The sequence below is a fragment of the Acipenser ruthenus genome, chromosome 1 (assembly GCF_902713425.1).
Source record: "Acipenser ruthenus chromosome 1, fAciRut3.2 maternal haplotype, whole genome shotgun sequence".
Taxonomy (NCBI): Eukaryota; Metazoa; Chordata; class Actinopteri; order Acipenseriformes; family Acipenseridae; genus Acipenser; species Acipenser ruthenus.
This window is the reverse complement of record NC_081189.1, coordinates 52147190-52161470: the sequence shown is the minus strand read 5'-3', so window position 1 is coordinate 52161470 and position 14281 is coordinate 52147190.

The window sequence follows — 14281 nt, the reverse complement described above, 5'->3', positions numbered from 1 at the left end:
AGCACTAAAACCACAAGAAGTCATTTGACCTAGCCTCCAACAGCCACGACACATTTTTTTTTATACTGGGCTGCCATGAAATTGGAGACCTAAAGCTTTAGGCATTATATCCTGTTACTGATCCACAAAGTGCCTAGACTTGATAATTTCTGTCACAACACAAGACATAAAATAAAAAATAAAAAAGTGTAATAAAATACACATAGGGATTGAGAAGAAAAGCCCCTACTATTTTTTAATAAAATGGTGTTTAAATCTAAATATCAAACACACCCCTTTGTGAAATTGCAGTCAGATCACATGTTTATGGTTTCTTGACATTTTATTTTATTTAAAAAAAAAAAAAGGTTTCCCCAGAGAGACAACCTACTGTTATAGTCTGAGAGATACTGAAGCCCCACAAGGAACAGCTATCACAAAATAACTACTGGCAACCTAGCATCAGTTTTAGTATAACAGGAACACAAACTCATCAAAATGATCTGATTAACCTACAGACTGCACCACCTGTACTGTATTTTACAATAAAGAGGGGATGAAATTCTAAAATGTAATGGTTTAAAATAACCCCTGCACATGTTCTTAAATTAGGGGGAGTGGTCCAAGTATTTGTTCAGCAATAACCAATTAAATAACCCTTTTATTTAAGAATTCACATCAAGATAATAGGCAGCAGTTTATACTGAAAGCAGAGTGAAGGGTGTTAAATTAAAATCAAGTAGCAACAGAGTACAGATTTGGGGAAAAAGGATCAATTAATTTGCAAAGCAAAGCATAGTATATGGCCTTTCTGACAGCCTCAGGCAACTATCAACACTAGCTTATTAGCATACATTTACCCTAGTCTTACCAAGAAACATTTTAGGGTGTACCTTTGTACCCCAGGATCCAAAGGGGGACAGCAGTTTACAGTAAATCCATTTTCTCAACTGGGTAATTAAATGTAGGATGGTACAGTCAGCACTCACATATCCAACCCTATAAAATGTTGACTTAGCCCATTCCAACCCTTGTCTGTTTTTTCAGGGAAAACAAAAAAGACACAATGTCGAAAATACATAGCTGAAAAGACTGTGTTTTAAAATAAGTAGGCTTCCATTTAGGTGTACTATAGTTGGTTTTGTTGATACAGTACTTTAATTCAGAACGATATGATTCTGAAAATATCACTTGCCAAAAGAGACGATATGTGAACTGTAATACAGTACATACTGTAGCGGTGGGGGTGGTGGGCTAGCTGATTTGCAAGACAATATGGGAATGGACCTGATTATGGACTGGGGAAGGGGATGGGAGTACTCTCTAAATAATGTGTGTTTGCAAACTGTGTTATTCTTGTTCAGATCTGTTAGCGTTTTCTGTGTGTTTCAGTGCTTGTGTGACTGAGAGCTGAGAGACTGCCTGTATATGAGTGTGTCACTGAGGTGGGTGGGAGCAGGTCTGACATGAGCAGTCAGGGATAGGGAAGGTTAGACCAATGAGTGGGGAATAGGGAGGGACTTGGGGGTGTGTGTGGGGATGAGAGTTGAGAGAGGAAGTTGAGTCTGTGAGTGAGAGGAGAGGAATGAAAGCCATTGTTCACTAAAATCTAAAAAAAAAAAAAAAATACAGCGATTTCCTACTGCTACCGCAACTGTTGTATGTCTCATTATATCCTGGAATCCCTGCAGCTCAGCACTACAGTGCTTTAAAATCCGGTACATAAGAACATAAGAACATAAGAACATAAGAAAGTTTACAAACGAGAGGAAGCCATTCAGCCCATCTTGCTTGTTTGGTTGTTAGTAGCTTATTGATCCCAGAATCTCATCAAGCAGCTTCTTGAAGGATCCCAGGGTGTCAGCTTCAACAACATTACTGGGGAGTTGGTTCCAGACCCTCACAATTCTCTGTGTAAAAAAGTGCCTCCTATTTTCTGTTCTGAATACCCCTTTATATAATCTCAATTTGTGACCCCTGGTCTTTGTTTCTTTTTTCAGGTCAGAAAAGTCCCCTGGGTCGACATTGTCTATACCTTTTAGGATTTTGAATGCTTGAATGATTTTGAATGCTTTGTTCAAGACTGAATAGATTCAATTCTTTTAGCCTGTCTGCATACGACATGCCTTTTAAACCCGTGATAATTCTGGTTGCTCTTCTTTGCACTCTTTCTAGAGCAGCAATATCCTTTTTGTAACGAGGTGACCAGAATTGAACACAATATTCTAGGTGAGGTCTTACTAATGCATTGTAAAGTTTTAACATTATTTCCCTTGATTTAAATTCAAAACTTCTCACAATATATCCGAGCATCTTGTTGGCCTTTTTTATAGCTTCCCCACATTGTCTAGATGAAGGCATTTCTGAACATAAACTCCTAGGTCTTTTTCATAGTTCCCTTCTTCAATTTCATTATCTCCCACATGATATGTATAATGCACATTTTTATTGCCTGCATGCAATACTTTACACTTTTCTCTATTAAATTTCATTTGCCATGTGTCTGCCCAGTTCTGAATGCTGTCTAGATCATTTTGAATGACCTTTGCTGCTGCAACAGTGTTTGCCACTCCTCCTATTTTTGTGTCGTCTGCAAATTTAACGAGTTTGCTTACTATACCAGAATCTAAATCATGAATGTAGATTAGGAATAGCAGAGGACCTAATACTGATCCCAGTGGTACACCACTGGTTACCTCGCTCCATTTTGAGGTTTCTCCTCTAATCAGTACTTTCTGTTTTCTACCTGTTAACCACTCCCTAATCCATGTGCATGCATTTCCTTGAATCCCTACTGCGTTCAGTTTGAGAATTACTCTTTTATGCGGGACTTTGTCAAAAGCTTTCTGGAAATCTAAATAAACCATGTCCTATGCTTTGCAATTATCCATTGTCGATGTTGCATCCTCAAAAAAAATCAAGCAGGTTAGTTAGACACGATCTCCCTTTCCTAAAACCATGCTGACTGTCTCCCAGGATATTGTTACCATATAGGTAATTTTCCATTTTGGATCTTATTATAGTTTCCATAAGTTTACATATAATAGAAGTCAGGCTTATTGGTCTGTAGTTATCTGGTTCGGTTTTGTCTCCCTTTTTGTGGATAGGTATTACGTTTGCAATTTTCCAGTCTGTCGGTACAACCCCTGTGTCAAGAGACTGTTGCATGATCTTGGTTAGCGATTTGTAAATAACTTCTTTCAATTTTTTGTGTACTATTGGGAGGATCTCATCTGGCCCATACATTCATGTCCCATACAATATAGTGCAAATGAGCACTGACAACCGCAGGGAGCTTCTGTTTCTTTGTGATCCATTATCAGATGATGGTAATAGCTTGCTTGAATTCATTGGGATACTTTGTCATAGCATCCAGTACCCCTAAAGTCTTCAGCCCCTCCTTGAATCTGAAAAAGAATGGATATTTTAACAATTAAAAACATGGTATACAAGCTGGTATCCAATATATTAGAGAAACTATGTAAGTAATTAAGTGAAAGCAGCATGTTCTGAATTGGGCTGTAGTAGAACATCGGCACCCTAATTATCAAATTAATGGACATGTTTTCGAATGAGCGTACCTCTCAAATGCTGGCCGTGTTCTTCCAAAAATGTACCAGTGTGCTGTTTCTTCAGCAATCTTGCGATAGTCATCAGCAACACGAATAACTGTGTTCCAGCCAGCTGCATTAGAGTAACTTCTCGGTGTTTTAATATTCCTGAATATCCCTGCAAGTTAGTAGCTGAAAAAAAAACTGTAAGGTAAATGCAATTTTTTCTTTATAATCTTTCATATTACATTTTGCAAAGAAAAAGTTACTTATATTCATATTCAGGCAACCTGTTTCATAAAATGTGAATAATTGTTGTATTCGCCGGATACGTGCATGAGTCAGATTAGAAAATGCTATAACAAACATAAATATGAGATTATAAATATCAGAACACAATTGGCAATTACTTACCTTCTTCAGATTGTTCCTTATGTCCATGTCAGGGATATCTTGGACTGCCACACATGTGGACTCAGGTGTACTTGAAAAGGCCTGGACAAGTGCCGGTGGCAAGAATTGTGGGCCAGGTCCTCCATGAACCAGTGATAACGCTGGCCACCCCAGCATAAAAATAGTCATCTGAGGCCATCGCTGAAAGAAAGAATGTTAGATTTAGACACTCAAAACTTAACATTGATAGAGAATTAAGAAAAGATTAATTAATTACATCCTCTGATGTAGTTTAGAAATTTAGCTTGGTCAGGTCCCTCAAAGAGGCTCCCTTGGCACATGGTGTCAATGAGAATTGTTAGAAACTCTCCACGGTCCTGCAAGCTCAACTGCTCCCTCACTGACTCCTATGTCATCCATGAATTTTACCAAAAGCCTTTTGTATTAGCCTTAGTGTAAACGTAAAGATAAAACAAATATCTGACATAAATAAAATAAGATTAACTCATTAGAATATATACATTCTATATCAATCTAAATACCTATAAAAGAAAAGATAGCAAAAAAGGTGTCTTTAAATTTTAAATGGTTTACAGTTACAAGCTACCATGGTTCCTCTTTTAACAGTTTAGATTTTGATGTGTTTATTATAAGAAAGACAGGGAAGTATGAAACACAAATGCAACTTTACCGTTCATGATGCAATGTTGCACTACCAGTGGACATCAGGGGTATGGACTCCTCAAAGCTTTCATCAAGCGCTTCATCATCAAATAAAGCTGCATACTGCCATTCACTGGAAAACATATTTGTTAGGGGTCCAGTTATTTTGGCACCGATTTCACAGCATGACCTGCAAATCTGTTGCTATACAAGGAAAACTTTATGGCCTGTTGTGATGTACTAATAGCTAAACTCCTAATGTCAGACTTTGGGTCAAATGCCTTTGCAAATATTTTTCGGATTGCATTCACCATTGTGTAACTCGAATTCCTCACACCTCTACCAATGGCTTTCCCCACTCTATTACACTCACCTGCGCACAACTGCCATTTATCAGGTGCTTAGTTCAAACTGTTTGTGATCTACTTCTGTAAACTAAGCTGGCGATTTACTCGGCAATGAATGGCAATGATATAATTTTAATTACCTTCATTTGCTTGCTGAACTTTGTCATTCTTTTGTACTTCAAAACTGTGTTACCTTCCCAGGTTGAGAAGATGTGGAGGAGGTGCGTGTAATACAGTTGAATGGGGAAGATGATTGGTAGGGCGCTGTGACGGAAATATAATGAGTTCTGGTTGTAAATCTCCCTCTCGACCTGTGAGGATACGAAGTAGCAAAAGGGAAAGGCTTTGGACAGGTTGTCCTGACAGTTCATTCCCTGGGTCGGCAAGTCAATCAGCCTGGAAAAAGACGAGACTCGAGTGCGAGAATGTATTGACCTGGAAGGTAAACGAGGTAGCAGCTGCAGGCAATAGAGTCAGCTGTAATCGTTTACCAAGGGGTCATGCATAATCGCATAAAAGGGGCTGGAGAATTGTAAATCTTTTCCTTTGCTTGGGTTTTTGTTACGAGGAAACTGGAAGGACCGGGAGATTGCCCAAAATAAATAACGAAAGGAGTTTGTGAGTGTTTTGTTTGTTTGTTTGTCTGTTTAGTAATTGTCTGTGTTTGTTATCACTAGACGGCTAAACACAGATCCAGAGCTGTCGCCAAGGGCCAGCACGAAACCGGATCATCACTGCACTACTGTCACGAATAAACATTGTTATCAGCACTTGTTTCACTAATAGCACGTATTATATTGTACTTCACCACAAGCACTGAGAGCACTCACTTTGGAACAGTGATCGTGTGTGTCTAATTGTGTGTGTTTTGTACCGTGTCTATTATTTGCGGGACTGCAACCCTTCGTTTTATTACTGTGCAATACACATTGTTGTGTATTGCCGGCTCTTTATTATTTACTGGCGGGTCATCAGACCATTGGATTATAAACCATTAAAACAATCATTTTCACCCGTACTTTGTTGTCTGTGCGTTCTTGGAATTACTGTATCTGCACTGCACCTGCTATACACCTGCTACCACTTACCACTTTGCCTCAGGCGCACTGTGAGGAATAGGGGTTACACAATGGTGAATTTCAATCCGAAAAGTATTTGCAAATGATATTGATTTCAAGTCTGCCTAATATTAAAAACAATTATGAAAAGAAAACTAAGAAAAAATGGTTATTTTGGGTTTTTTTTCTTAGAACTGGGGCATAATATACAACTGGACCAAAAAACTATGTAAGCACATTGTCATATTTTTTAAAATGTTTACTTAACACTGGTTCACTTGCTGTTATTATACTTATAAATGAGCAGGCTGTCCACACAGGCAAATGGTTAATGAACAAACTGGAACTCTTTATTGGGTTCTCCACATGGCATTTCTAACATGTACATTCTCCAGGTCTATCCAAACTCTGCCCTACACAACTTACGTACCACGTCACATATTAGTGCCAACGATACCAACATTGACCAGGGAGTTATGGACTGTACCATCTTTTAACTATCAGCTGTACAGCTCCATATGCTACACCCCCCTTCTTCAAAGACTAAAGCTATTTGCTTTACTTCTGACATTTACATTATTAACACAACATTACTGACAAGAGCATTATTAACTTCAACATATATTGGAGTTAGAGGCTGCAAGCACATAACCCCGTAGGAGTGCAGACTTCACCTCTGCCTCATGTCAGATCATATCCTTGCAGTTTTAATGGAACTCTTATACAACATCCTGCTCTAGTACAGTAACGGTTCTGCGTGTCTTGAGCATAGTCAGTCTTTGAGGGTTCCCGGTTTCACTTATTTTCATGCTTCCTGTCTTGTGTTGTTGTCCCATCTTTGTCTCCTGTAGGTTCTTGAAGCATGTTACTGTTCTCAGCTTCCTCCCTTATAGCCTCTGTGTCTTTGTTTGTCTGCTTATCTGCCCTGTCCGGTCTCAGGTGTTTTCTGTTTCTTCTGTACTTTGCTCCTGCCGGTGTGATAACATTATAAGACTGCGACTCATCTCGGATCCTCTCTACTGTGGCGGGTTGCCACCTTTCAACTGTTTCCATGCACACCCTCTCTCCCTCCCTGAGAGAAGAAAGTGGTGCTGGTGATGCAGTCTTGTCTCATTAGACTGCTGTGCACATTCTGGGGCACTGTAGGTTTCAATGCTGCGTTGCTGGCTGGTAGAGTGGATCTCAGTACACGGCCATCAGTATTTGTGCTGGTGAGTATTTTAACCCTGTGACAGGCGTGTTTCTCAGACTGAGTAGAGCCAAGTGTGCATCTGTGTTTATTTGCACTGAGTTCTGGAATAGTCTTTTCACTGTTTGAATGGTCCTCTCAGCCATGCAGTTTGATTGCGGGTAACCTGGGCTTGAATGTGTTATTTTGAATTCTGGTAAATTTAAATGGAACATGGTCTGATATTAGTTATTTTGGTATGCCATGCCTTGCAAACACTGCTTTCAGCTTGTTGATAACAGTGCTGGCCTTTTTGTCTGACATTCGTAACACTTCTGGATACTTGGAGAAGTAATCCACAATCAAGAGATATGAGTATCCTCAAAAGTAAAAAATGTCTGTCGCTAATTTTGTCCACGGGATGTCTGGCACTGAATGTGGGTGAAGTGGCTCTCTGTGGTTGCTTGGTAACCTTTCTTGACATGCAATGCAGGACTCGACCATCATTTGCACCTTCTTATTCATGCTTGGCCAATACATCACTGCTCTAGCCTGCCCCAGAGACATTAGTATGCCCTGGTGTGCTGTGTGGAGTCTTCTAAGCATTTCTGCTCTGAGCTCTCTTGGTATGATAATGCATTTGTTTACCATCAGTAGATCATCTTCAATGTATAGTGTGTCTCTGAGTGACCAGTAGGACTGGATCCTGTGAGGTATTTGCTTCTACCTCTCAGGCCATCCACTGCTGTGCATTGTTATCAACATTTACATGTCACTGTCCCTGCTCGTGGCTTGCTTCAGCTGGTGCAGTATGTCCTCACCGATTGCTTCATGTACACCTATGGCATACATGACTTTCTCACTGCTGAGGTCTAGGTCTTCATAGGCTATGCTATGTACTGCTCTGGACAATGTATCTGCTATCAGCATGTCCTTTCCTGGGGTGTATACTATCTGGATATCATACTTTTGTATTTGCAGTAGCATTCTCTGTAGCCTCGCTGGTGCCTTCCTGATGGGTTTGCATATTACCCCATACACATATTGGTGGAACTTCTTCAGTGCAAACACTATAACTAAGAGTTCCTTCTCAATTTGTGCATAGTTCTTCTCTGCATTAGATAGTGATCTTAATGCATATGCAATGGGTCTGTGTCCTTGCAGTAGACAGGTGCCCAGTCCGTCCTTTGATGCATCTCTTGGGTCATAGAAACTTAACACAGGTGCTCTTGATATTGCCAGCTTTAGCTTCTCCAGTGCCACCTCTTGCTCCAGTTGCCACTGCCAGATGATGTCTTTTTTAAGAAGTACTCAGAGGCGCTGTAAGAACTGCTTCATTCGGAATGTACTGAGCCAAGTATCGTGTCATTCCTAACAATCTTTGTAAGGCTTTTTTGTCACTGGGAGCTGGCATGTGTGTGATCGCTTCTATCATGGAATCATCAGGCTTGACCCCACCTGCGGTTATAATGTGTCCCATGTACTTTTTTTCAGTCACCAGGTACTGCATCTTGTCCCGGTTGAATTTCACATTGCACTGCAAGGCTCTGTCCATCACTCATTTTAGAATGCAGTCATGCTCCTCTTTTGTCACTGCTGCTATTACGTCACCTGCAATCACAAAAACTCCATCAATGTCTCCAAAGTGCTCAAAATTAGTCTGCTGGAACACCTCACTGGCTGATTTAACAACAAATGGTAGTCTGTGGAATTTATATCTGCCCCAGGGAGTATTGAATGTACACAGTTCAGCAGATTCATTGTCTAGCTTGATCTGCCAGTACCCATCCTTCTCGTCTAGGATAGTAAATAGCTTCTTACTGGCAAGCTTGCACTGTATGTCTTCAGGTGTGGGGATGGAAAAGTGCTGCCTCTTAATGGCTTTATTTAAATCTCTTGGGTCCAAACAAACCCTGAGTGTGCCATTCTTCTTCTCAGTGATGACTAGACTGTTGACCCACACTGTCGGTTTTGTTACTTTACTGATCACTCCATTCTCCTCTAACTGAGTTAACGTCTCTCTTAGTTTGTCTGTCACATCATATGGTATTTTTCTTCACCTGTGTATTACTGGAGAGTTGCTGGGGTGTGTACCAGTAAATTTGCCCTGTTCCTCAAACACAGTGCTGTATTGAGTGAGATGCTCTTCTTTAGTGCTTAGAGTGCTTTTAGACAGTATGTCCACTTTTCTGCTCAGTAGAGGTGTGTGGCTGAGTGTCCCGCCCCTTTATATATATTTGTGCACTGTTTAATTATTTATATTATTGTTTGTGGCACAGATAAAAGCGCAGCGTATTTGTTATTGTTTTTGTAATTTTGAAAACCTTGTGAGGATGCGTGACTGATCAGCTTGTGATTTATTTAGCTGGCTGACAGTCACGCATCCTTATTAAACTCGTGCATACGGTGACCATCTCCCGAGTTAATTCATTGATTAATTGTTGCTAATCGGGAGATGGTCACTGTATATAAACCTGCAGCTCTCTACCCTCGGGGAGAGTGTATTAGGAGTGAGAGCGGAGAGAGCGAGGAGAGAGAAAACGAAACTGCTAAACCTTATTTGTTTATTTGTTTGGCCCTTGTGCCTTTTTGTTTGTTGTTTGTTTAAACCTTTTGTTTTGTTTTATTATTTAATAAAACGCTGAGCACCGTTGCGTTCAGCTTCACCCGCCCATTCATTGTTTAGGTGTCGTTCCTTCCTGGTGCGTGACGTCATCGCAGCAACAGCTCAGCCACATATGGTGTAAGAAGTGGGATGCAGGTGCCCCGGTATGCACTCGTCGGACTGTAGCCTGGTTAGCAAGTCCGGGGCAGATTTGAGGCTGGCAGGGGAGAGTGTAGCGTGCACGGGGGAAGGCAGCAGTAGGGATGGTAGGTGATGTAATCACACACAGAGACATGAGCCCGATATACGCTCCTTGCAAGGGAGCCGGCTCTTTTGTACAGCGGTATCGGCGCTATGCTTTAGTGCGAGAGGTCCCGGGTTTGCACCCGCCCTCCGCCTGTGTGTGGATTGCCTCGCCCTGTGTGATGCGCCTGCCTGCGGGAACCGAGAGCGCTACATTGGTGTTAGAAGTGGGATAAACAACGCCTCCAGGAGCCTGGCCAGGAACAGCAAAGCACATTTTATTTTTTTTTCCAAAAATAGTGTTTTTTTGTTTGGAGGAAAAAAAATTAAGAAGAAATTGTGAAGGAAAAGGGGAAGGGAGAGGAACGGCCAGCCCCCACAACAGATGGACAGTGGAAGCCAGAGGATGGACCCTAAGCTCCGCTCCCACCTCCACCAGCAGAGGATGAATACCTGCTGGTTCCGTCTCCACCACCGTGGGAGGACTGCTTGCCCCTCCCACCTCCACCAGCAGAGGGTGAATGCCTGTTGGTTCCATCTCCACCTCCACCAGCAGAGGGTGAATACCTGCTGGTTCTACCTCCACCGCCCAAGGATGCCTGCCTCGTGCCGCCCAAGGATGCCTGCCTCGCAGCGCCCAAGGATGCCTGCCTCGCACCGCCCAAGGATGCCTGCCTCGCACCGCCCAAGGATGCCTGCCTCGCACCGCCCAAGGATGCCTGACTCGCACCGCCCAAGGCTGCCTGTTGCTCCGCATCGCCTGTGGAGCCACCAGTTACAGGGTACGAGGGAGAAGTGGAGCTCCCGCTGCCACCTCCATGGCCAGGAGCTCCCCTCCTGAGTTTGCCTCCGCAGGGTCCGCTGCTGCTGCCGTCGCCTCCTGAGGGTCCGCTGCTGCTGCCGTCGCCTCCCGAGGGTCCTGCTTCGTCTGGGGTCATTGAGGGTTCTACTTCGCCTGGGGTCGCTACCAGTCCTGCCATGCGACAGGAAATACTGTGGCTGGAGCCCCATGAAGGGGAGCTGCTGGCCACGATGAAGGGGGGGGGGGGGGGTCAAGAGACCAGCTCCCCCCGCAGCAATTTCGCTGCAAGAGAACGGGTGGCCGGAGCCCTACGGAGGAGAGCTTCCGGCCATGAAGAACGGGGGGGGGGGAGGTCTGGAGACCACCCGCAAAATTTCCTTGGCCGGAGGAGCCGGCCTGTGCACGGTCCACCGGGATGCTACAGCTATTTGGGTGGGAGGAGGACATCCCACCGTGGCCGCCCCCGGAGACAACTTGCTTCCCCTGTTTCTGGGCCGGGACTGTGAACCGGGACATTGGGGACTAAGGGGGGAGGTGGCCTTTTAAGGCCATGTGTGCTGCATACAAGGGGGGGCATGTGTGGTGGAGTATCCCGCCCCTATATATATTTGTGCAGTTTAATTATTTGTATTATTCTTTGCGGCGCGGATAAAAGCACAGTGTATTTGTTATTGTTTTTGTAATTTTGAAAACCTTGTGAGGATGCGTGACTGATCAACTAGTGATTTATTTAACTAGCTGACAGTCACACATCCTTAGTAAACTAGTGCAGATGTTGACCATCTCCTGAGTTAATTCATTGATTAATTGTTGCTAATCGGGAGATGGTCACTGTATATAAACCAGTAGCTCTCTACCCTCGGGGAGAGTGTATTAGTAGTGAGAGCGGAGAGAGCGAGGAGCTAGAAAACGAAACTTAAAAAAAACTGCTAAACCTTATATGTTTATTTGTTTGGCCCTTATGCCTTTTTGTTTGTTGTTTGTTTAAACCTTTTCTTTTGTTTTATTATTTAATAAAACGCTGAGCGCCGTTGCGTTCAGCTTCACCCGCCCATTCATTGTTTATGTGTCGTTCCTTCCTGGTAGTACTAGAGGCGCAAAACAATTACATCCCAAAAGCAGACAAATCTAAATCTGAAACAAAATGGCCAAAATGATTTAATAGATCAATTTAAAAAAATATTCAGCGAAAAAAGGCACTTTACAGAGCGTTTAAAAGGGACCAAAGACAAAGTACACAGAAAGAGTACTTGGAACTGCAAACACAAATCAAAAAGGAAGTTAGAAAGGCCAAGAGAGAGAAAGAAATCAATATTGCTAAGGGGGCTAAAACCAATTCCAAAATGTTTTTCCAATATTATAACAACAAGAGAACATTCAAAGAGGAGGTTAAATGTCTAAGAGACACAAATGGCAAAATCATAGATGAAGAAAAAAAATAGCAAATATATTAAATGATTACTTTTCACAGGTTTTTACAAAGGAGGACACGGACAACATGCCCCACATGTCGACCTGTTCCTATCCAATTTTTAAATAACTTTAGCATGACAGGGGCAGAAGTGTTAAAGCGACTAGGAGATCTTAAAATAAACAAATCCCCTGGGCCGGATGAGATCCTCCCAATAGTACTCAAAGAAATGAAAGAAGTTATTTACAAACCGGTAACCAAGATCATGCAACAGTCTCTTGACACAGGGGTTGTACCGACAGACTAGAAAATAGAAAAAGTAATACCGATCCACGAAAAGGGAGACAAAATCGAACCAGGTAACTACAGACCAATAAGCCTGACTTCTATTATATGTAAACTTATGGAAACTATAATTAGATCCAAAATGGAAAATTACCTATATGGTAACAATATCCTGGGAGACAGCCAGCATGGTTTTAGGAAAGGGAGATCGTGTCTAACTAACCTACTTGACTTTTTTGAGGGTGCAACATTGAAAATGGATAATTTCAAAGCATATGACATGGTTTATTTAGATTTCCAGAAAGCTTTTGACAAAGTCCTGCATAAAAGATTAATTCTCAAACTGAACGCAGTAGGGATTCAAGAAGATGCATGCACATGGATTAGGGAATGGTTAACATGTAGAAAACAGAAAGTACTGATTAGAGGAGAAACCTCAAAATGGAGCGAGGTAACCAGTGGAGTACCACAGGGATCAGTATTAGGTCCTCTGCTATTCCTAATCTACATTAATGATTTAGATTCTGGTATAGTAAGCAAACTCATTAAATTTGCAGACGACACAAAAATAGGAGGAGTGGCAAACACTGTTGCAGCAGCAAAGGTCATTCAAAATGATCTAGACAGCATTCAGAACTGGGCAGACACATGGCAAATGAAATTTAATAGAGAAAAGTGTAAAGTATTGCATGCAGGCAACAAAAATGTGCATTATAAATATCATATGGGTGATACTGAAATTGAAGAAGGGAACTATGAAAAAGACCTAGTTTATGTTGACTCAGAAATGTCTTCATCTAGACAATGTGGGGAAGCTATAAAAAAGGCCAACAACGGATATATCAAGGGAAGTAATGTTAAAACTTTACAATGCATTAGTAAGACCTCACCTAGAATATTGTGTTCAGTTCTGGTCACCTCGTTACAAAAAGGATATTGCTGCTCTAAAAAGAGTGCAAAGCAACCAGAATTATCCCAGGTTTAAAAGGCATGTCGTATGCAGACAGGCTAAAAGAATTGAATCTAGTCAGTCTTGAACAAAGAAGACTACGCGGCGATCTGATTCAAACATTCAAAATCCTAAAAGGTATAGACAATGTCGACCCAGGGGACTTCTTTGACCTGAAAAAAGAAACAAGGACCAGTGGTCATAAATGGAGATTAGATAAAGGGCATTCAGAATAGAAAATCATTCAAGCATTCAAAATCCTAAAAGGTATAGACAATGTCGACCCAGGGGACTTTTTTGACCTGAAAAAAGAAACAAAGACCAGGGGACACAAATTGAGATTATATAAAGGGGTATTCAGAACAGAAAATAGGAGGCACTTTTTTACACAGAGAATTGTGAGGATCTGGAACCAACTCCTCAGTAATGTTGTTGAAGCTGACACCCTGGGATCCTTCAAGAAACTGCTTGATGAGATTCTGGGATCAATAAGCTACTAACAACCAAACGAGCAAGATGGGCTGAATGGCCTCCTCTCGTTTGTAAATTTTCTTATGTTCTTATGTTCTTAACACAGACATAAACAAACAAGATAGCTGCTTCTGCATCCAGCACTCAAAGAATACCACAGACATTTGTATAGCTTTTTTTAGATGTTATAGTAATAAAATAATGACTTGGATCGCATTATTGAGTTTGGTGATAAAATGAGTGATCAGGAGATGATTTATCGGTATGCACTACTATGAAGAGGTATGTGAAAAATACGGCGAACAAGGGGTGGGGCAGGGCTGGAGATGCAGTACTGAGTGTCCTGTTGATATGCA